This window comes from Triticum dicoccoides, chromosome 3B (genome assembly GCF_002162155.2).
Source record: "Triticum dicoccoides isolate Atlit2015 ecotype Zavitan chromosome 3B, WEW_v2.0, whole genome shotgun sequence".
NCBI lineage: Eukaryota > Viridiplantae > Streptophyta > Magnoliopsida > Poales > Poaceae > Triticum > Triticum dicoccoides.
The window spans coordinates 42034158-42035299 of NC_041385.1; the positions used below are offsets into that span (position 1 = coordinate 42034158).

A 1142-nucleotide genomic window follows, 5' to 3' on the forward strand; every position below is an offset into this window, starting at 1 on the left:
TGTCGACATACCAGTTTGTGTCAACGTCGTAGGAGCCGTCCGCAGCTGCAGCAACTTTGTCCTCATCTTGGGAGTCGTTCTCATCTTCATCGTAGCGGTACCAGCAGTCTTTGGCCGTGTGCCCAAGCTTGCCACAGATCTGACAGCGAGGGGCATCCGGAGGAGACCTGGTGGAGCTGCCGCCGCGACGAGGTTTGGGGTTGGTGGAGCGACTGCCGCGGGAGTTGGAGGAGCCACCACCGTTGCTGGTGCCTCCGGGACGCCCTTTTGTGTGAGGAGAGCCACGTGAGCGAGGGCCACCGCCACGACCGCGAGATGCAGCGTTGGCCGAGGACTTGAAGCCGCCGGCGGAGCCATGAAACTGAGCCATGCGCTGATCGAAGTTACTTAGCATGGCATAGAGCTCATCAAGTGTGACGGGCGTGACGCGGGCGTCGAGGGCGGAGACGAGCGGCTGGTAGTCGATGTCGAGCCCATGGAGAATGTACGAGATCAACTCGTCATCCTGGATGGGTTTCCCGGCGGCGGCGAGTTCAACAGCAAGGCCGCGCAGGGAGGCGAAGTAGGCGGCGACCGACTGGTTGCCCTTCTGCACATTGATGAGCGCAGTGCGGATGTTGTTGACGCGGCTGAGGGAGTGGGACGAGAACATGCCCGCCAATGCCATCATCTTTCAACTTAGCTTTCTCTAAGAACACATTAAAATTCAAAGGAACGGTAGCATGGGCCATTGATCTACAACAACATAGACATGTAAAATACTATCTAGTACTAAGTTCATGATAAATTAAAGTTCAGTTAATCATATTACTTAAGAACTCCCACTTAGATAGACATCCCTCTAATCTTCTAAGTGATTATGTGATCCAAATCAACTAAACCATGTCTGATCATCATGTGAGATGGAGTAGTTTTCAATGATGAACATCACTATGTTGGTCATATCTACTATATGATTCATGTTCAACCGTTCGGTCTCAGTGTTCCGAGGCCATATCTGCATATGCTAGGTAGGGCCGGGCTAGCAAAATTCGGAGCCCTGTGCGAAACAAAAAAATGGGGCCCTATTTCACTAAAAAACGAACTAACGAGCATTTATAACGTATATGATATAATGTCTAACTCACCTAGTCTCGTGCCCT

General features: G+C 51.6%; 1 pseudogene; it reads right to left on the bottom strand.

Annotated features, from left to right (window-relative positions):
* Window positions 1-375: 375 nt before the first annotated feature.
* LOC119282978 lies at window positions 376-514 on the bottom strand (annotated as a pseudogene).
* Between the last annotated feature and the right edge of the window lie 628 nt (window positions 515-1142).